The sequence below is a fragment of the Acinonyx jubatus genome, chromosome D4 (genome assembly GCF_027475565.1).
Source record: "Acinonyx jubatus isolate Ajub_Pintada_27869175 chromosome D4, VMU_Ajub_asm_v1.0, whole genome shotgun sequence".
NCBI lineage: Eukaryota > Metazoa > Chordata > Mammalia > Carnivora > Felidae > Acinonyx > Acinonyx jubatus.
The window spans coordinates 38,847,333-38,869,668 of NC_069391.1; the positions used below are offsets into that span (position 1 = coordinate 38,847,333).

A 22,336-nucleotide genomic window follows, 5' to 3' on the forward strand; every position below is an offset into this window, starting at 1 on the left:
CATTCTCTGCACCTACAAGGACAGTCTGCTTTCATTCCCTAAAGATTTTGACCTGAATGCATGTATTGGGTTTTTTTTTTTAAATTACCACAAAGAATGGATTCATACACTATCAATGATGAGCAAATGTAGACTTTATTATAGATTTATGTTGTGGACACTATCAATGTTGTATCAGATCTCCTCAGTTCCTCTTTTACAATTTTGTGCTCTACCTTCCCTAACCCTTTAGGGCTTCTTGCATGCAACACCTTGTGCAATTCTTCCTCAGTGGACACTGTCTCCAGAAGTGCTTGGGAATTTATCCCTTCCTCTACCCAACCCTTAACCAATGACTGACAGGTGCAGGAATGTGAGAGCCCAGCTCCCTTACAACCACTGGGGACAACACTGAGCTGTACTTACACTCCAGAGTTCCCCTGTGGAGTCAGGCTGCTGGATTTTGCCTGGATCATATTTTACCTGGACTTTTCCCTCTTCCCTGTCTCATTTTCTCTGTTCCCTTCTTCATCTCCCTTGGGAGCACCTCCTTAATAAGCCCCTTGCACAGGAATCCTAGCCTCAGGGTCTGCTTCTGGGAAACTGATTTCTAGGGTAAATGGAGGGAGGAGTTTATCATGTACATGCCATAGCAAGTAACTTCAAAATCCCCCTAAGACACCTCACCTCTCCTGCTCTGCTAAGAAGTACATTTTTCATTCTTTCCTTTCTTGCTTAGGAAGCTTGGCTTTCTTGGTTCACACCTCTCTCCCTGAACCCTCCACCCCCAGTTTCAAATTCTCACCTCTTTATTTTGTAGAGCAATTCTACCCCAACAATCAACCAAAGTTCTTTACGAAACCACCAGGGTGTAACAATATTAGAACCCTGAGATCAGCAAAACCCTCTCTCCTTAGAAAGCAATTTACAGAACATCTTTTATCATTAGAACATGCCTCTTGGGGTCTCAACCTTTCCTCCAAGTGACTTACTAACATATCAAATCCTATGCTCCCCCTGAGAGGAACTATTATTATCAGCTGGGCTAATAACATTTTGCCCACTGGTGTTATGTATCTATCTGTGGTGTGTGTGTGTGTGTGGGTGTGTGTGTGTGTCTCAACAGAACTGTATAAGCATTGCCTTACTAGTCTGGGACAAATATTTCCAAGCATTTGATTTCTCCACACTAATATATATATATATATATATATATATATATATATATATATATATATACACATATATATATACACACATATATATGGATGATCGGAGAGGCAAGTAAACAAGCCTTTTGTGGGGAGGATGGGGGAGAAAAGCTTTATGAGCAGCAAAATGTGGACTGGACAGAAGGGGCTGGCATGCAATTTCCAAAAGTTCTTTTGTCCCCAGACACTGAAGTTTGGATGTGCATGGCTTCCGTTACTATGCAGGCCTGTTTGTTTTCACTGCCCCAGAAGTTCTGCCCAAGCAACTTGATCTACACCTACTGCAGCATGTTTCTAAGACCTTTCACAGGAAGCTGCTGGCTGCTGGTGCAAACTAATGAGTCTTTTCCAACACAAAGCCTCCAGTTGAGATTATGAAGTAATTTATTAGGCTTCTACTGCAGTGAGCACACACAGTTCCTGCTCGGAATGGACTAATTAAAAACTTCCCTACCATGTACAATTTCAATTGTGTTGAAAAAAAAAAAGAACAATACCTCTGGTAATTTTTCAAGGAAAGGAAATGATAATATTTTTTAAAGAAAATTATGGAAGCCTTGCATTGCTTAAGTAGACAAAACTGGCATCTGTGGGTGTTGGTGTGTAACTCAGAGCATGATTGTCTTTATGCAGAATAGATCCAGTTTCCCACCTTTAACTCTGCTGTGATGTTTTCCCTGAGTTCAACTGATACAAAGGTAAGAGTCAATATTATTAATTGTAGGGAGGAACTGGGTTTCAAGGTAATTTAATTGGGGGTGATACTCAGGAACCCTGGTAGCCCTAGTCGCTCCAAGTTCAGAAGTCTCTCTCTTTTAATAGCCAAATATCCATCATCTGAGTCCCTAATATTCTACCAGGTAAGCATCTCCAGGGTGCGATAGGAATTTCTCAGGAACACTGAAACATTTTGTAATTTACCCTGGTTGTTGCTTGTTACCTTGGACTGACATCTGACCTTGAACTGTGGCCACTTTCTGTGTCAAAACTCAGACTGTTATAAACTATCTGTGTACTGTTTTACTCCAACAAAAACATTAAATAAAAATTTCACCAAGCTTCAAGCATGCCTATTCAAATTTGCCCAGTGAGCAACACTGGAACCCCTAAGAGCCTAATGCAGCCCATTCCAAACCTGTTTCGAACCATACCTGTGTCTCAATAATTCTAAACCAGAAAAGTAGCCAGTCTGAAGAGAGACTGTACAATCCACTTTTGAACTAATCAGGAATTTGAAAAAACTTCCCTGTCTCCATATTGTACCTGTCCCTTTCACTTTCAGCTTGCAGGAGACTCACTGACTTTTCTTAAGGAATGTGATTCTTCTTTACCTGGTGGGTAATACACTCTGTCTCTATTTTAGACTATTTTGGAGGTATTTGTGTTTATTCTATGACAGTAGACATTGGCCACTATATTAATTCCCCCAGAGTTCAGTTATAATGGGGCTGTGACATTTCACAAAACTTTATAGGAGACTAGGGGTGATAGAATGATGCAGGGAGTTAGGGATGCCTTAACAATGGATAGATACCACAGGAAAAAAACAACAACTGGACACCATAGGCGTCTTTTATCAAGTCCTTTGGCCATGCTCTCCTACAGGGATCCCTTCCTGGTTATCTCTGCCCTTACAACCAGCCTGTGCCCGTGCTGCTAAGCCAGTTTGCATCCCTACAAAATGAGTGCTCTTGCCGAGTTCCTGCCTATATGATCCAGATCCCTACTCCACTGACTCAGGGAAACACTCCATTTCATCCTCACTCGCAGTTTATGGCCAGTATCTCAGTAGCATGATAATCTGGGGAATGCCTCTTCATAAGACTACCACTTATTATTTTCATGTAGAACAGGCCAGATCCACATTGTCTCTGGAAGCTCTCCCATTGCAATTGAGGACCACAGCTCACTTTTGCATAAAGGATCATTAAAGTTTTCCAGAAATAAAGGAATAGTGTGCCCTCATGGATAAATCTAAACTTTCATCTTTAAAGGATGAGAAACATTGCTGATGGTTTAAAAAAACAAAAACCCATACTTCTCTCTCCGTCCCTCCCCTTTGGAGTCTACTTGAGAGCATCTCCTTTATACTTACAAAGAGGCATTTGCTTCTAGTGTTTGCCAGGCTCAGTACCCAGAACCAAGCAGGCAGGGAGAACTAAGGCACAATCCCTGCTCTCAAGAAGCTCATGGCTTACTAGAGGATTTACAGTGACAATGGTGGGATAAGAATAGACACTGCAGGTGTATGATGCAGAGACAAAAAGGAGAGGAGAGTCAGGAAAGGATTCAGGGAAAGGTGGCACACCATGGATTTTAAATCACAAACAAGAATTTACCAGATGGATGAAGTGGAAGAAGAATCAGGCAGAGGAAACAAGAGCAAAGATATAGTGGCAAGAGCTAATATGCAATATGGAGATGAATAAAGATGGATGAATCCAAAACAGAGATTAAATGCAGGGAGAATGGAGAAAATGCAAGGTTAGATCCCTCCTGGATGTTACTCCTTAAGGGATGAGGAAACTTGGAAGTACTTGGTGGGGGAGACAGGTGGAGGCTGACATGATCAGATTGGTGTATTAGAAAAATCATGCAGAGTTTTTTTAACCAGAGGCCAAGATACCAGTCAGAGAAATAGTGTGGGTGAGGGTTGCTGGGACCTCAGTGGCGACTGTGGGAATGAAAGGGAAAAAGAGTTGTGAGGACTCTTTGGTAGTTCAAACGTAGGAGACGTTGTCTGATTTAATGTGGAAGGTGAAGGAAAAGGAGTCCAGTTGGACAATGATGTTTCTGAGGGACCAATGCTGGTGCCACCTGCTGAGACTGGAAGTACATGGAGGAGAACTGGTTTGTTGGTAAGGGAAGTGAGGGGGAAGTGAGGAGAGGTCAGCAGTTGTCAAATGTTGAATTCTGGTTTGGGGACATCATGAATCTGATTTCTTGCCAGACTTCTGAAAATGATTGGCTAGTAGTTGGATATTCAGGTCTGAAATTCAGCATTGGTACATGGACTGATGGTGTAGACTTTAAGTGATCATTATGATCATGAAAGGACATTTTACACTCCAAGGAGAAGTATAGAGTGAATAAAGAAGGGAGAAAGAGTTGACTATAGGATCCTGAGATATGTCACCTTATTTTTATAATTTTTATGAAGCTTCTGCCTCTACATTTATTTGGAATATTTGGTAACTAACATAATAGAAAGGTAATTCATCTGGAAACAAGACAAGTAGAATCAACTTGAGATACCAAGCAAGCACATATTGGTGTTCAGTAAATATTTTTTCTGAATGCATGAGGGCGAATATTCATTTTGCTCAGCCTTTTGGTAAGCACCATGAGAGCCAGGCAATAACTCTGCTTTAATTTGCATGAGGGTGAGTAGGCACAAATACATGTTGATGATGGTGGTGCTGCAGCAGAGGTTTGAAAAGAAGAGCAGCACATAGTCTAACCACGGTAATAAGAATGGGGATAACACCACCTAGAAGGTTATAGATCTCTTTGGAGGAATGTTTCCTCCCATGAGCCCTTGCAACTAGGCAACAATGAAGCCACTTTATTCTGAATAGCAGAAAAAATGACCTTGGTGATGTGACGGAAGGGACAATGGTGGCAGTAACGTATTTACTTGTTTCTTGGTGAGAACAAAGAGAATAAGGCACAGTTACTCTCTGAGCCTCTTGACAAAGACTAAGACCCACTTTTCCACATTTCTATGCATTGATTCCAACAATCTCTAATGTCCCTGGGGTCCCCCAGAAATATCCATTTTTGTAATTTCACCAAAGCAGCAACCTAGAATTCGTGTCAAATCCTATAGTACAAAATAGAAGAATGTTTCCACTCATAGGGACTTGATGTGATGAAAGTATGCAATGGCCAGGTATCTCGGCTCCAGTGGCTTCAAAGATCAAAGATTGGGAAAGGTCCTTACGATGGAATTTCCAGGTAAACTGCGAGTTTTCCAGCCTCTGTAATATCTGATCTGGCACCCCACAATCTCATAGCATTTCTTATTTAAAATGGCTTCACTGCTGGAAGCTGGTAATGCCAAACATCTTTTCTATCTCAGAGCCCAGCTAACGGACAGAGATGACCCTTTACAAAGAGAGCTGTCTCGACTGGTATTTCTTCAGACAAAGGAGTGACACAGAGAGGTCACAATTGCTTTCTAAAACTTGCTACCACTTTCCCTGGCAATTCTAGGGGGACGTGTAAAGTCATTTTAACCTTTGTGTGTTTGTGGGCCTCTAGTTACCCATGAGATAGCCAGAAGCATAATAGTACATGTCATACCTGCCAGAAGTCCTGTGGATAAGGGTTACCAAACACCCTGTAGGTGCTCTGGCCCATGGAGTTTTAGGTTTAGACTCAACTTTTGGTTGGACAAACCTTAGAGATCACCTAGTGCGACTGCTGAGGCCAGTAGTTACCAAGTGATTACTTGCTTGGATAAAAGTATTACATTATCAATAAAGAATGCAAGTTTGTTAAAGATGTCCTTTTTGCCTTTGTTAATTAGAACAGACTAAAAAATTATCCCATAATAATGTCTCTCACACTTACGTTCTGATAGGCTTTTTGGATAGGGGAGAAGAGGTACTATTATTCTAGTAGAAACTGAGCATAACTTAAAACCCACATGCTCTATGTAGTCTCTGTTAGCAGTGTGTGGAGCACTAAAACTTTATCCATTTTGTGTTTCTTGAGTACATTTAAGAGGCTAAACTTCAAACCCACTTCATCACCTCAGGGTGTGGTTGGATGCCTCCAGCAGTGGAGAACTTACTACCTTACCAGATGACTCACTTTGCTGTTAGACATCTCCCATTGCTCATGTGTTTTCTGTTCCTCTATCAGACCTGGTTCTGCCTATTGGGCTGTATAAGGTGATTCCAAGTCTATTCCTGGGTGATTGTCTTCAGTATCTCAGGAGGCCAATTTTCTTGTCACATTTTGAGTGTTTCCCAGGTGTAACTTTGCCTATTCCTGAAGGTGTTCTCTGTGTGAAGAGCTGGCTTCAAATTCCCACCTATCCTGTTTGCTCCATCAAAGTGCAGATCAATTTGGCAATGTCTTTTTTAGTGGGTACCGTTCAGAATTGAACACTCTACTTCCCACAAGCCCATAATTTCTTATCTTAAGTAAAAGGAAGATAATACTGTCTTTCCTAAGAAACTGCTTGAATCCTGATGATAAAAATGTGTTAATTCTATGGTTTTAGTATCTGAAGCAGAGGAGCATTAATGGGAAACCAAGACCTACCACCTCCAATCCTTTCCACTCACCTTCCTGGAGCACATTCTTTGCCCATCCTTTTCCTGCCATCCTTACTCATCCCTTGTCCTCTAGACCAGAACCGCTGGCCTACAGGGTTAGACTAGAGAATTTTTAAGGGGTGTTCAATAAAAAGCTCAGTCTATCTCTGAAGCCAACTGTTAGAGTTTCCATTTAGGAACTTTGAGAAAGATGAAACTCCTGATAATAAATAAGGTTCACTTCGGTAACATTCAGTTTTTCTCAAGCGAGAGAGGTGCTGCCCCCTAAGGGGACCTTTGAAAATGTGTGTGAGCAGTTTTAGTTGTCATAGTGATGGGAGGCAGCTGTCACTGGTATTAGAGCCATGGATGTGAAATGTTTTATGATGCTTGTGAATGTTTTGTAATGTCTCACCCAAAGAAGTATTGTCACATCTCACATTCCAACAAACACAAATGGAGGGGACACAGAACTAAGCCAAAAGACCAGATCCCAGTCCTGTTCTTGCTTTTACTAGTCTCACCTCTCTCATTTGTAAAATGCGTGAAAACACAAAGCTGTTGTTAGGACTAAGTCTCAAGCATTTGATCAGACTGTTGTTAATGACACTTGACTACTCAAGATTTATTCTCCTTTCAGCCCATTGTTTGGGCCTGACCCCACACCTGCTTAGAGGAGGGACATGTGACCTAGGGTTGTCAGTTAGCTAATTCTGTTCCATGGCTCAGAGATTGGCTCCTGAGAGGGTACATGATCATGACTCAGGCCAAGGATAATCAGGCCATGATTTTCATTAGCACCTGTGGGAGAAGAGAAGCTCTATTGTTAGGTCAAATCAGGTCTTGGAAGATTTGAGCCAGAGATTGTGAGTAGCTACCATGATGGAGCCTGAGAGTGATGCCAGCCCAGCCTAAGGCAAAGCCAACAGATTGAGAGAAGGGACTGGTATACATTATTCCAGCCCCTGGATAAAGATATCCCTGGGGATTTTCATTATGTGAGAAGTATAATTCCTTTGTTAGTTCAGCCAGATTGAGTCACTTACAACAGAAATAATCCTGATTTACCCAGCTCTTGTCTTTATCTGCCTTAAATTACAGTTATAAGTTATCTCCCCATGTGACTCCAAGCTCCTTAAAGGTAGTTATCTTTGAACCCTCCCAAGTAGCCAAATAGTAGATGTTAGTGTAGTATAAAGAAGCATCCCTGAAATATTTGACACATGAGTAAAATGAAATAAAATGATACATATGAAAGGGTTTTGTTGACTCTCAACTATTTTACAAATAAACAGCATTTTACATATATCAGAGTTCTCATTAATATTTCCTTCTAAAATATTTGTCTAGTGAGACATTCTAAGAAGTAAGATTAGTATGTAAGCAAAGGCATTGCTCACCCAGTTTGGTTTTCACATTTGTCTCCATTTCAGCTTTGTACCAAAAACAATCTGTCCTTACTATTGTGTCCCTAATAGTTTCCTGCATTAGAGTGAGTGTCTCCAGTGCAAAGACCATTTCTGTTTTATCTCTGTGTCCTCAGTACACATGGGAGATACTCAATTGCTGGGCTCCTCTCCTTTGCCAGCCCTTTCCAAAGCACCCTCTTACTGCTGTCGGCCTTGAAGGTGGCTGGGTTGTCAGAAAAGTGTATTCCTGTGACCCAATGGGCATCCTTGGGGACTTGTAGTGTATCTTTAACATTCATTGATTTAAAAAGCATTCATCGAGCACTTAACCATGTGCGGGGCATTGTCTTTGAGGATTCATGCCCTTGTGGCATTCACAAGTAAGTACATAGACAAGTATAATGCAGTCTGATAACCACTAGGATGGGGGAAATACAGGGTGTTATGGGAGTAAACAAGAAGTTGCTAGGCTGGAGTGAATCAGGGAAATCTTCCTGGAAGAAGCGGCATTGAAGCTGAGGTCTAAAGGGTAAGTAGGAATTAGTCAGGCAATGGGTGAGGAAGAGAGCCTCCCAGTCAAAGGGAATGGCAAAGACCAGTAGGTCGGTAGAATCGGGGAGCAGATGAGTTTAGGGAGCTAAGCATGGGTTAGCTGCAGACTAGCTGCAATGGGTTTGTAGATGTGGTGCCACTACTCTTTCCTTGGGTCAGGTCTCCTTTCCAACTCAGCCAGGCAATGCTCTGTTTTGCCTTAGTCAGTGGTTTTCTTAGTTAAGCCTATTAACTTCAACTAATGTCAGGATGCCAGGAAGTTGTGCCCAGCTCTACTGGGCTGAGGGCCTGGCTGGAGTCCATCCTTTCATCCTTTTCAAAATTCACTGATTAACTTCTCTGGAAGAATTCAAGCCTCAACAGAGCATAGGCTGGCCTACCTAGCTTAAAATCAGATCCTTGATGATTGCAACCACCTCAAAGATGATTCTGTGTGTGTTTGAAAAAAAAGATCCCTAGGATTTAGGGGCAGGAAAGTCTGGGTATGAGAGAGATGGAGACAAGAAGTGATGTGTGTGTGTGCCTGTTGGGGGAGTTTGGGGAAGATAGGGGTTGTCACTGGCTCATTCATTGAGTGTAGATTCTTGTTTCCTGACTGGACACCTTTGGAAGCCTCTTGAGAACGTCACTCAGGTGGGTAGGGTCTTGACAACAAATGGCCTTATCTGATTTATATTCCTTTAGTGATGGATATTGAAATTGAATCTCCCTACAAAATGGAGTCACTACTCTTTGCTCTTTAATGACAAGCCATTCCCCCATCTTTTCCTTGAGGGTGCCTTTCCTAAATTCTGTCTGGGCTTATGACTCTGCTTTTAAATCTTTGGGAATCTTCCTCCTGGTTGGGGCATATGGTAAGAGTCCTTGGGGTTTGGGAGGCAGAAGCAGAAGTAGCTTGCCACAAGTAAGAATTTTCCTAAAGTTTCATGTTTTATCTTTGCATTTTGTGCAAATCTGTATTCCCCCTCCATCATAAATGCATGTTTGCTTTAATGAAAATGGCCTTTTAAATTATTTACCATTGAATAAAACTGGAACTTCAGAGGATGTGTTGTGTTTATGTGGATTCTTTTGACTGTAGGCACACTGTCTTGTATACAGTCTCCACTTTGAGAAACTGGGGCTTATAGGTTACATGGATCTGGGTCACTAGATACGTGACCTTGTACAGATCACTTCACCTTCCCAGGCCTGTTTTTTTCATCCAATGTGTGAGAACAACAAAACCTACACACCAGGGTTAATGTGAGGATTAAATGAAATAAAATGCATGAAGTGGCTGGCCCATAGTAGGTACTCAAGAAATATTAACAGTTCCCCTCTTATTAGGAAGATCACTGTCAGGTTTGCATTTCCAGAATTCTGTGATTCTGACTCAGACCCCGTGGGACATTTGCTACTAGAGGGGTTTTGAGGAGAACTAGTATATGTCACTGCCTGGTGACACAGCTGATGACACTGGCAATTGAGAATAAACTGTATGGAAAGAGATGTGATATGGTTTTAGGGCTTATCATAGTCTGTTGGTTTCCTATTTCTAGGTCTTTCTGAAATGTGAAAATTGGTAATTGGGTGACGCTTACAGCGTCCCATCTACTCTCTGGCCCCCTTGTCATGAGGCAGGTGCATGTGAGTCACTGGCCAAGAAAGAAAGTCAGAGCCTGACAGCTCTCCCCTTCCCAGGCTCACCTTTCAATCCCACTGCTGAAAAAGATTTAGGCCACGGTCACTGCCTAAACTAATGAGTCTGTCTCAGGAAATTTCCTTCTAAATTCTGGAGTGATAAATGGGATGCCCGGATCCCAATTAATAAGGAAATATCACATATGATTCCAATCATTAATGTAAAAACTTAACTATTAAGTTTAATTTTGAATATCCAACCATTTTCAGGAAAAAAAAAAGCACCTTCTAGTCATATGATAGGTATTTCTGTGACTTGCCAGGATCGGAGTCCAGCAGGACCTGGAGTGCAGGTGGATGCATAGGTTAAGGAGGAGTGTGATAAAATCTAGCATGGAAGCACGTACAGGAACATGGGTGAGGGAGTTGTGTTGTGTGGAGGCTTTAGCAAATCTTGGCAGTAGAGATGATAACCAAACTTAAGATTCAGATTCAGGAGACTGGGTGCCTCTCAGGCATGACCGTTTTGTTTTTGTTTTTGTTTTTGTTTTTGTTTTTACAGTGTCTCCAGTGATTCTGATGCACAGCAAGGGTCAAATGTCCTGTCAGACATTTGTGCTTCTGTTTTGAGAATTTGCCTTTCTGGGCTGTGAGCCTATTGATGGTAGGGTCTTGCTCTCTGTGTTCAGCATCATTATTGTAGTCATCTGGAGCCTGACCCCAGGTCCAGAACTGTATCTCCCCCCCGGGGTGCCTCCCATGCTGTAACAGGGACCCCAACACTCCAGAATTTGGAAGAAGTCTGTGTCATGTATTCTAAAAGTTAGAAACTCAATGAATACAAGTATGTGTAGTATTTTACCACCTCTGCCATATCCCCATCCTTCTTCTGAAGGAATGCAGTGTCTCCTTTTCTTTCCAAATGTGTATCTGAATCTCTTTTCAGATGTATATTTTGTCTTTGTTTACTGTTATTTCCCTGGCTACAAAAATATACCCTTGGGTTACTTTTCAAGTGCAATGCATAAGTTTGTTTACTTATGAACACAAGGGCCTCTCTCCCCTGTGAATTCCAAAACAATTTCTAGAAAGGAGAAAAGGCTCAATGTAAACAGGGAACCCAGGAAACACTGGTGTGTGCAGAACTGAGCTGAAGTGAAGCAGGCACCCAGCTTCAGGCTGATACATGCTTCTCCCATTTCTTGCAGCATGTAATTTAAGTAAGTGCAAAAGCCAACATTCAAAAATTTCTGAATCTGTGGTCTTACTTCTACCACCACTGCCCTGCTTCTAACTAGGAACTACATTTGATGAAAGAGTGAATGCAGAAACAAATGAAGTGTGATATAACCCTGAATGGCTACATTCAGACACCTTTCGTCCATGACAGGGAAAGTACTAAACCCACCTTAGAATGGAAGAACCTGGAGTAGGAAGCTGGTGTGGACATCAGATAGCAGCCAGCGGAGGGTGGCTTTTCCTAGCCCTCAGAGGAAAGATGCTGTGGGTGGAGAAAAAAGACCCTGGGCATTCTAGTTGGACGCACTTAGCAGGTTTGCCTCCTCTGAGATGGAAGTTTTGCTCTATGTCAGCTGACAAAGCACCCAAAGGAGGAGGGGGCAAGCATTGTTCTTGAACAGGTGACACACTGGAGCAGGTAGCAGAGTTCTGGGCGGGCTGGAGAGCTGGGTGCCTGAGTCTCTCCTCACCGGTGAAGCTCAGGGAGATTGCTGTCCCTTCTTGGGGTACATGAGTACAGCTGAAGCAGCCCAGCAGGACCCCGGTTTCTATATGCCACCTACAGCATGTGCATGTCTGTGTGTGCTGTGTAGTCTAAGCCTCTTTTTTTGGTTGTTTTTAAGCCTGTGCTATGATTTAGGACAAAGAGGAGACCAGAGGAGCTGGGCCTCACTGCAGAAGGCTGGCTGTATGCACACAATTACCTGGGAGAATCTTTGCCAGTCCAGGAGCTAATCTTCACCCAAGGATGGATGCTTCCTCAGGGAGAGACTCTCACTATCCCAGCTAACAGAAGCTATAAACAAGCCTTGAATACCCTTTGATTAATCACAGTAAAAACTGTAATAGAGTAGGATACTCCTGGAGAGACTAAAGTTGTGTTGTTTTTGTAAGTCCCTCTGCCCTGCCCAGAATTGTGAGATAGTCACTCTGGAATCATAGCATCACTGTGTGGATGCCGTGACTCCTGAGACTTACAAAGTCTTGACTAGAACTCATGGTGCATGTTCTGTGGAGGTGGAGATGGCCTGGTGCTATCCCGAGAGGAAACTGCCAAGTGGTGCCTTGTGGTGCTTTCTGGGGAGTGAGGTCCCACAGAGAGATGAGGGGCTGCTACATAGCTTCTTTCCTGTGCACAGGATTGGTTTCTATCAGAGGAAGTGTGAGTAGCCACTAAATGAGTTTAGTCTATGAAGGTGAATCCATGTTTAAACAAGGGCTGCCCTAACAGTTATGTGTCCTTCCTCACCACCATAACCTGAGAATAATTCCTTATTTCCAAAGTAAACAATGGATCCCCATTAGTGTCTTTACCTTGGTTTTCATTAATAACTCCTTTTCACTTCCAAGAAGACCTCCCCCAAAGCCATTGTCAAGGGTGAAACTGTGATAGTGTCCCCTGGATGGGAGCAGGAGTCCCAGATGGCAGCTAGGACCCACCAAAGGAGTCTTCTGACTCCTCAGGAGTGTCTCTTCTAGGAGAAGCCCTGGGGCAGCCAAGATTGAAGGAGCCAGCACTGCCTTGACTGGAGCCCGGGGGGGGGGGGGGGGGTGGAGAGAAGGACCAGGTGTTTCCAGCAGCCTATTGCCAAGTGTGCAGAAACGGACTCCCCGTTGTGTCTCTCCCGTTCCAGTGACTGAAGGGTCTCATTAGTCTATGCACACTAATAGCTTTCTTTAGGGACAATGAGGTCCTTGGGGATGTGGAGGCTGGAGAGAATCTGGAAAAGCTGATGGAGTTTTCCAGGTTTCATGGAGTGCAGCTTGAATTTATCCCTCCCTCCTGGTGCAACTCCAGCTGCCCTCACTGCTTCTTTGTAGTCAGTTGGGTTGTTTGTTTGTTTGTTTGTTTGTTTTTTAGCCCACCCTGAAATCCTTGACAACAGGACATTTTGACTTCATTAATAAGAATGGACCGAGACATAAGTGTATTAAAGGGAGTAAAGTGAATACAGATGGGAGCTAGGAAAGAATCACTTAATGCCTACAAGGAAGCCAACAAAATGTGCTAACTTAAACAGAAAGGGTATGGTCAGCAGTTTCTGGCACTGAAATACATCAAGCTGTCAGGAAGGCACTGAGGCCTCCCACCGGTAAAGCCCTTAGGGCCCCTCTCCATCTCTGGCTCTTTCCCTTTGCACCCCCTTTCCTTTCCACCAGCCCTAGGATGTTTGCAAAGAGCCACCCTTTTAAAAGTGCTACTTCCTTTCCAAGATTCTGCTCCTTTTATTATGGAAGGTGGAGTTCATTGTCTCTGCTTCTTCCACAGAGTCCCCTGGTCCTGGAACACCACTTAAACTGAACAAGAGGATGTTGCTGCACAATTTTGCTCAGGCTTAATTATAAAGCCAAACCTGTCTGTTTATTTTAGCTAGTTTGTCCCTTCTTGGTCACGAGATGTCCCTGGCGGTGAGACATCTGCAGCTGTGCCAGCCACATAGGACAGGTTTCACCCCTGGCATGCTGCTACCTCCCTGGCACAGCTGTTGAGGGAGGGGTGAAGAGTGAGTGAGTGCATGTGTGAGGGTGCTGGTGGTGTTGGGTTCTCAGGGTTAGGGAGCAGGGCTCCCAGAATCTAAAGATCAAATAACAGTCAAATTAGTCAAATTAGTGTGGGGCAACTAGTTCTGGGTCATCCATCTGCTCAGGGTAAGACCCCAGCCAGAGGTGGAAGTATGCCTGGTACACAGGACTATAAACTTGTGGGAAGAATCTGTTCAGGTTTGGAAATAAAGGAGATGGAGGAAGGGCTTTTTTTCTTTAGCAGATACTCACTGAGCATCTACCATGACTCTAGCTATGCAAGAGTACTTTCTGTATCTGCTTTCATTTCATGTCAATCTGGAGAGACACCTTTAATGAGGAGACTGCGGTTCTGAGGCACGAAACTGCTTGCCCAGGATTACACAGTTAAGTAAAAGGGGAGGGCTGGGATTTGAAGCTAGGACCCCTGACCTGAAATCAGGGCTCTATCTACCAGGCTGTTTGCCTTTTTCTTAATTGCAATGGGACCCATATAGTCACTCATTAATTTCATATAAGTAGCATAGACTTACTTTCTCTGTTACCATATTATATCTTGCTTTGTTATTTTTTTTCCTGCCATTTCTAGCAGGCTATCAACACAAGGGACTTCTTTCAGAAAGAAAGTGGCAAAATTTCAGACTGCCTAAGCAGAATTACCAATGTCATCTTGGATGTGGGGCATTGGTTACTCAATTTACAGGGATCTAGAACATACATCCTAGCTGTTTTAACTTTGATAAGTTAGCAAGTATGAATTTTCAGTCCTTGTGTTCTTCATTTTTCTGCAACTTAAGTTATTCTCTATTTCAAGCTCCATTTTACTACCTGGCAGAAAATTTAATCTTGATTACTCTTAGGTAAAACCATTCATTTCAGGCTTATACTTGAGTTAATCCAGGATTTTGTCCTCTCTGATCCCACCCTTAAACTCAGAGTTGGCATCTAAGATCCAGGGGCCTTATGTAGCATCACAGCATCTACAGGGAGAGAATCAGACACCTGGCTATTGGCACCTTTCCACACTGATAGCCACTGAATGTACAAAACTTCCCCTTATGCTCAGGTACTGCTATCCTGCCATGCGGGCATCTATTCAAACACCAAGTTCCTAACTGAACGTCTAGCCATACTTTCCTCTCTACTTCTACTGGGGTGTCCTTGCAGCAGGACTGTATGTCCCTTTAATTTGGCTTTCTCTTTTCCCCAGTGAAACTTTCCCACACTCCTCTGTGGCACAGTGGAACTTTATTGCTCCCACACCTTTCTGATCAGTGGCAAACCCAATGGGGATATTTTAGGTCTTCCCTGTTTCAACACCATCTGCAACCACCTCTGCTCAGCTACTGCTATGCCATGGTAGGTTGTTCTGTGAAGATAGCACTACTAAGTTCAGTTGGGATTCAGAGCAGAGATCTTTTCTCCTCTCAGGTCCTCACTCTTGTTTGGGGGGTCTACTGTTTCTTCATTTATAGGAAGTCTTGGGGGATTAGATCATGTTAAAGTCCAAGGACCCTCTTCAGATGCCATCATCAAACTCTTCGCTTTTGCTTTCCTTCTAATTCTTCCCTCCAACCTCAGACCAGATAAGTTTATTTTTTTAATGTTTATTTGTCTTTGAAAGAGAGAGAGAGAGAAAGAGATTGAGCTGGGGAGGGACAGAGAGAGACGGAGACACAGAATCCAAAGCAGACTCCAGGCTCTGAGCTGTCAGCCCAGAGACTGGCATGGGGCTCAAACTCATGAACTGTGAGATCATGACCTGAGCTGAAGTAAGACGCTTAACCAACTGAGCCACCCACTCGCTCCAACCAGATAAGGTTTTTAATCCTTTCTCAGGCATCAGGGGGATAAAGCTGGTTCTGTAAGTGTTCTTCCCAAGGGATTATTCCCAGTGTCATTTTCCCTTCTTGATAGTGGTGGTCCAGTGAGTGAAAGGGGAAGGAGTCCCAGATTAGAATGAAGTATATTTGTAAGAGATGGCGATTATAATTCAAAAGCTTATCCTGTTCCAGTAAAACAGTTTAAACATATAAGGCAAGAGGGGCACCTGGGTGGCTCAGTTGGTTAAGCATCTGACTTCTGCTCAGGTCACGACCTCATAGTGGATTCAAGCCCCACATCGGGCTGTCTGCTGTCAGCACAGAGCCCACTTCAGATACTCTGTCCCCCTCTCTCTGCTCCTCCCTCGCTCATGCTCTCTCTCAAAAATAAATAAACATTAAAAAAAAAACACATGAGGCAAGAATAGCAAGTAATTGTATAGTACATACTATGTTCTAGACACAAGGTAGTGCCCATATAACTCCTTTATTATGCATCTTATTTATTCCTCAGAGATGATGATAATGATGATGATGATGATGATGATGATGATGATTCTCCTTTTTAGGAATGAAGAAACTGATACAAAAAGAAATTAAATGATTTACCTGAAATCTGTGAGATAGTAATAGGTAGTAACCTTTGGGACTAGGGGTCCCAAATCCAAGCATTCTGTGTTCTCAACTCCTATATGGCTTTACCGCTTACATATATAAGTAATGGTTTAGTGTTCAGCATCCTGGGGATTAGAACAGGAAGAGAAAGACATAGTTTTTGTTGAAAACTTTTGCTTGCTAATTTCTCACTATTCCTCCGCTTTTCAAAACAGGTTGGCACAACCTCAGTTGTGGAGTCTCTTCTCCACCTACATTGGGCTTATAATCACTTGTCCAATCTGGTGAAACATGAAGAATGCCCTCAGATGAACCAGGTAAGGAAAATGTATGTGTGTGTGTGTGTGTGTGTGTGTGTGTGTGTGTGTGTGGGCGGGGAGGTAGGGAGCTCCAGGCAGATAGGCCCTACTCTTGAGATCCATAAGAAGTGTCTATTTTATGAGTATTGTATTCTACACAATATACCAAACACATGTGGTAGCTCAATAATGCAAACTCAAGTTGGCAGTTTTGTTCTTTTTAAAAAATAAATGTTATGAATGAAAACACTTTGTCAAAATCTTCTCTGCACCTATCAGAATCTGTTGGAGGCAAGTGTACGCATGACCGTATGTGACACTTCTCTTGTACAAGTTCCTTTTCTGCTTTCTCTCCAGGCACCCAACAAAATTCTCTTTTCTCCATAATATATGAGATAGTGAAATTGCTGGTGACATTTTGCAATATGGTATGACAACTGGTGAGTTTGGAAAATGATGATGTAATGGAATTAGATAAAACTGCTGAAATTCTTATTTTCCCCCATGGAACTCTGCCAGCCTTTTGTTTTCTGTGATTCTGCAGAAATAACATGAAACAAAATTGGACTTTCTCATCAGTTGGGGAAATTGCAGCTTATGTTTATCTAGTCGTTATGACATGCAAAATATTTTCTCATGGCTTGGAATTAGAAGGGAGTCAGATGAAATTGTGACTATTTGTTGAAGTTCTTGAAATAGCTTTTAAATGGTAGGGAAATGCAAGTGGTAAATAAACAGCCATTAGGAAATCATGTAGAGGGGAGTTCCCAGAAAGTGAAGGATGTGGGGAAATCAGAGTGGGTATTGGTGACAGAGAGATAGGAGCCTACATGGCAATGGTGATAATAAAGTAGTGAAAATGATGCTTTTCCAAATACCAAGTACCGTCCCACATTTTCAAAGATGTGGAGTGATCTGAGTACCAAGAACATTTAATTGTGAGAAACGTTTAACTACAGTGTTCGCCTCATGATACAAGCTCTAGTTCTATAGGTCTTGCTCATACAGCCCAATGGCCAGCACCTCTAAAACCCTTAAAACCTTCATTTTAATGACACCAATTCTCTCTTTATCCAGGCACCCATCTCTGACTCAAACTGCTGGCAAACCAGACCAATTTTTTCTTGTGTCTGTAGGAAATGGGCAGCTTGAACCATCTTGACCTTCTATGTCCCACTTCTCATCCAGTTTCAACTGGGTCTGACTGGAAAGGAAAGCCCACCAGTGCCACAATGCAGCCAGGCCCATGGATGTGGGCATGACAATAGGAGAAGGACCAAATCTTTCAAAGGCTCTTGTCTGAGACACATAGGCCTAGCTGAGGAGCAGTATTCTCTGCTGAGCTGAGAGCTGGGCACCCCAGGGAAATCCATGGCAAGAGTCCTCTAGAAATGGAAGAGGAATAGGTTTGATAGGCTGGGCACTTTGAGTTGGGGGGGGTGGGTACTGGGTAGCAATCTTATATTTATCTGATTACACAAGAAAATCTTTTGGTCATATTCAAATTCATGCCTAATCAGTGCACAGAGATAAACAGGAGGTCTTAAACTGGGATGTATGAAATCTCTGCAATTATACATAAAGTTGTGTATGTGTGCATGTGTGCGTGTGTGTGTGAGTGTATGTAAATATCTTCCAGAAAAGAGAATCCCTCTTTTCTGCTGGCTTCTCAAAGGAATATGTAGCACCTCCTCCACCCCCACTGTCACCAAAGTTAAAAAAACAGTGACTTAAGGAGATTTCAGAATTTTGAGCTGAAATGAATCTTGGATGGTATTTAGTTCATTTTTGCCCCTCTTTTAATTTTTCAGAGATAATAATTTGAGTCTAATTAACATGTGATGTTTCACAAACATTGAAGACTTCTAGGCCTTTCTCTTCCAAAACACCTTCCAGATGGTTCTTGGAAAATGCATCATGATGACCCAGTTCTTGGAAAATGCATCATGATGACCCAGAGTAGGGCTCTGAGTGGTGGAGTGACTATCTATCCATATGTGTCAGAAAGACTGATGAAGGAGTGGCAGACACATTGTTGTCCTCTGATTTATCTTCATTTCTCATTGGAGCACAAAGATGGGGTTTTGTGGTTTAGTACCTCAAGTCCCTCCGTTTCAGAGGGAACTGATGAGCTTTATTCTTACTATAAGAACCTGGCATATTCCCACCAAATGATTTCACTATGGTGATTTTCATGGCTCAATCTTCTCCTGAACATTTACACATTTATTTCTTTTACTTTTCTGCTTAAAGCAGCTCACAGATGCATAATTCAAGATGATTATAGTTGGAAAAAAAAATCTCATCTGTTCAACACAAATATTGAAAAAGGAATCAGCTTGACACTTGGCACCCTTCACTACAGCTGGGTTCACTCTCCCCAAGCCCAATGTTTTCGTGCAGTGAATGGAAGTTATAGATGAAGAGCAGATTGAAAGCTGCAGAATTCTAATTTCCACACAAGATTGATCTAGGGTGAGATGGGAAGCAGGAGAATAGTCAGTTGATTCTTTTAATAGGTAGGTCAGAAATGAGGCCTTCTTTTTAAAAAGTAGAATAGAAATAACTTGGCAACCATTGGCTGTAAGGATGGTCTTTGGAGGGGGGAGATTAAGAATGACTGCCAGGCTTCTGACTTGGCCACTGGGGACACACAGAAGGAAGGGCTTTTGGGAGAAATAAATGAGACCCATTCTGGATATGTTGCCTCTGGATCGAGGTGAGGAATTTAGTGTTCAGTTCAACATGGGAGTCTGAACCTCTAGGCAGGGGGTTGGGCTGGAGATATGGTTTGAGAATCATCAGAATATCTATAGCCTATATACCTACAGGAAATTAGAAAAGAATTTCAAAAATGAAAGCAGACAGTGTTGCCAAATATTTCAGAGAAGTCAAGTATGAAAGAATGAGCTACCCCACTGGCTTTAGCAATGGGAAAGTCACAGATGACTTTAGGATAAGAAGTTCCTGTGGATTTTTGGGACGGAAGCCAAATCATATTTGATGCAGGATAGTATGGACAGCAAAGAAGTGGCAAAGCTGAATGGAGATGACTCCAGAGGCCTGGAGGTGAAGAGAAAAATATATACAGTGATAGCTGGAGAAAGCAGGCAGGATGGTGGGAATTTTATTTATTATTTTTTAGAAGAGACTTGAACATGATTAAGTGATGATATGATGAAACCAGAAGGAAGAAGTTGAAGAAACAGAACAAATGAATCATTGGTAGAACAAATTCCTGGATGGAAATGGGGAAGAGTAAATTCAAGAGAACTGTGGTGAATATTGGCCTTGAAGCACACATCCTCCAAGTCATTAGGGAAGGATGGATATAGGTGCAGATAAACTTGTGAGTGGGGGGTGGACACCTGAGGGACCTCATACTGGTCATTTCAATCTCATCAGTTAAAGAAAGTAGGGCACGGGGCACCCGGGTGGCTCAGTAGGTTAATGTCCAACTTTGCCTCAGGTCATGATCTCATGGTTTATGAATTTGAGCCCTGCATCTGGCCCTCTGCTGTCAGCACAGAGCCTGCTTCGGATCCTCTGTCCCCCTTTCTCCCTGCCCTCCCCCCACTGGCTCGCTCTCTTCTTCTCTCACTCTCTCTCTCTCTCTCTTTCAAAATAAATAAACTTTTAATTTTTTTAATGTTGACTTATTTTTGAGAGAGAGAGGAGAGACAGAGCACAAGTGGGGGAAGGGCAGAGAGAGGGAGACATAGAATCTGAAGTAGGCTCCAGGCTCTGAGCTTGTCAGTACAGAACCCGATGTGGGGCTCGAACTCACAAACCACGAGATCACGATCTGAGCCAAAGTCAGACACTTAACCGACTGAGCCACCCAGGTGCCCCCAAAATAAATAAATAAACTTTTAAAAATTACAAAAAAATAAAGTGGGGGATACTTGAGGTGGGCTAAGGAGCATTAGAAAAGTGGCAAAAGTTTGGATGTACCATGGAGAAGAAGAGAAAAAGGAAACTGACTAGGGAAACAGACAAGTTTGACCAGAAGCACTGGGGACCAGATGAGACTGGAAATCCTAAACCTACAGTAGAACCAATCCACCCAGCCATGTGTATTTCTTTAATGCTTGGCTACCAGTGTGCAGAGCTGGAGAAGTTAAATATGTTTGGGTTAATCCAGGATTGGGGATTATAAAACAGAAATAACAGCAGGGCAAAGGGATGAAGAAGTTGGGTTTTCTAGGTAGAAAGTAGCTGAAGCGATGAACCATGGGATCTGGGCAGGAGAGGGAAAGATGAAGCAGGAAAGGACTGATGTAAAGTGAAAGGCTGAGATAAAATTAAATATGCATGTTGCTGAAGATCTTGTGAAGATCAGAGAATAGATAGAGTCAGAGGAGGGTTGGAAAGATCTGGAAAGACAGGATAGTATGGTCAGAGAATGCTTTCATTAAAAATTGTTTTTCAAAACACTTTACTTCTATTTCCACATTGTAGTGTAAAATTTAAAAGTGCATTACAAATGAAAATACAAATGTCTGGTAAATTATTTATTTCGTATTATCTATGCCTTAGGCTCTCTTCTATGTGATAATCCCATTCTCTTCATTGAAATAAGAAAATGTGAACCAGGTCTAAGAGTATTATTTCTCTAATACTTTAATCATTTTATATGTACAGTGATATTATATTTTTATTTTAAATATAGGATCTTGGGAAAGACGCCAGTGTTTTCTATCTCAGCAGTCACAGCAGCTGTTACAAGCATAATCAAGCCTTTAGTATGTGTGTTTTCTCTGGCTTTGTACTTTCCCCTAAATATAAGTTGATTTTGGAAAAATTTAACCTATAAAGCTCGAGAGGACAGATCACATCAGTAGATCCGACATGACAAGTGACTAATGGCAACAAAGTGGACCCATGGAATGCTGGAGAGGCTGTGCATACCACTGTGACCTAGACTGGAAACTGAGTCCGAAACTCAGTTAGATCTGTATAGGTTAGGTTAGATGAGCATTGCGTGGAAATAAGGCATAGGTGGCCTCCATTCCATCTAAGGCTGCTTCTGCTGTAAATTAGAAGAGATGTTAAGTATCAGGTGTGTGAGTAATTTGAACGTAGTTCAGTAAGAACAAAAATATTTCATTTGTTATGCCTCATTTTGCTCAAGTATGTGTTTAGGAAGTTTGAAGATTGGGTTGAAGATGCAAACAAAAATATGGGTAATGAATTAGAATCCTATTTGCAGAGAAAATTGCCCTAAGACATTTTATTAGTCAGGAGGACTAAAGTGCTTCTCAAGAATCCTATTCAGTTGTCTTGTAACTAAACGGAATAAAGATGGAGTTGACACATATGATGGCCACCAAGGTCTCAGGAAAAATAGCACCCCTCAAAAAAGAGCAAGGATTTATCATTGGGGCTATCCACACAGAAGATTCTAGTTCCTTTGCCAAGTGTATTCCTACAAGATTAAAAATAGGGACAGTGTCTCGTCCATTTTAAATGGACGTAGTTAAATGGCAGGAAGGTCTGTTATCTCCCTTCCTCATCTCCCCTCCTTTGGTGAAGGTTGTGTCTCCTGACATTAATGTCATCTAATTCCCATGCTTTTAGTCCACGCTTATCAAACCACCTGCTAATGGTAATTTGCCTTCCTATGTAGACTTTTCTAAAAAAGAGCAACTCCCTGGCATGCTGACATGAATATTCCAGTTTGCTTAGCAGTTCTGTCTTTCCTTGTAATTAATGACATAACATTCTAGTTTATTTACCAGTCTCTTGTGAGATGGCTAATTAGGGTGAGTTTCTGCCCCTCGTTCTGATGAATTT

At 42.3% G+C, this 22,336-nt stretch overlaps 1 long non-coding RNA gene across 1 annotated transcript; it reads right to left on the reverse strand.

Moving 5' to 3' along the window:
* Positions 1-412: 412 nt before the first annotated feature.
* On the reverse strand, positions 413-12,232 carry LOC128312186 (uncharacterized). Its single transcript, XR_008291142.1, has 3 exons — positions 11,985-12,232; positions 11,450-11,542; positions 413-589 (listed from the first exon to the last, which is right to left on the reverse strand). It is a non-coding gene; the product is annotated as an uncharacterized LOC128312186 (long non-coding RNA).
* Positions 12,233-22,336: the final 10,104 nt, after the last annotated feature.